The sequence below is a fragment of the Orycteropus afer genome, unplaced genomic scaffold (genome assembly GCF_000298275.1).
Source record: "Orycteropus afer afer isolate SDZICR_OR568_19922 unplaced genomic scaffold, OryAfe1.0 scaffold00425, whole genome shotgun sequence".
Lineage (NCBI taxonomy): Eukaryota > Metazoa > Chordata > Mammalia > Tubulidentata > Orycteropodidae > Orycteropus > Orycteropus afer.
Window position 1 is genome coordinate 2,033,656 of NW_006922012.1, and position 656 is coordinate 2,034,311.

Consider the following 656-nt stretch of genomic DNA (forward strand, 5'->3'; position numbering starts at 1 on the left):
TTCCTACAAGTATAAAGAAGCCCCAGAGCCCCAACCCACCTACCTCAGGCCCGGGCCTTAATATAGAGCCACTCCCAAGGCAAAAGCTGCCTCTGGGGCTTGGAGGCTGCTTTTCTTAGACATTAGAGGGTAAAAAGGTGGATGTCTAAGCACTGTATAAGACTGACAGATCAATGAAAACATGTTGTCAAGAATGCTTTTATTTATACTTTACATAAGATTGAAATAAATTAACACATCAGATTTTTTTTAAAATGGAGGTGAATTTAACAAGTTAGATTTTTCCCCATTTCTTGGGGCTGCCACCTTTGCTTAAAGCCCTTGTAATAGTTTCCCTTTGCTCTAATATCCGTAATTCATAAATCCATTGGGACTTGGCCTCTCTCTCTAGCCCCATTTCAGGCCTCTATCCCCTCCCTCTGATGGCATAGGGAGCTCTGGTAGTGTAGTGCCTAAGGCACTTGTCTGCTAACCAGAAGGCTGGCGCTTCAAACCCAGCAGCCACTCTTCGGAAGGAAGGTTGGGCAGAAGGTTGGGCAATCTGCTTCCGTAGCAATGTTGTTGTTGTTGTTGTTAAGTGCCATCGAGTCGTTTCTGACTCATAGCGACCCCATGCACAGCAGAACGAAACACTGCCCGATCCCGCACCAGCCCCA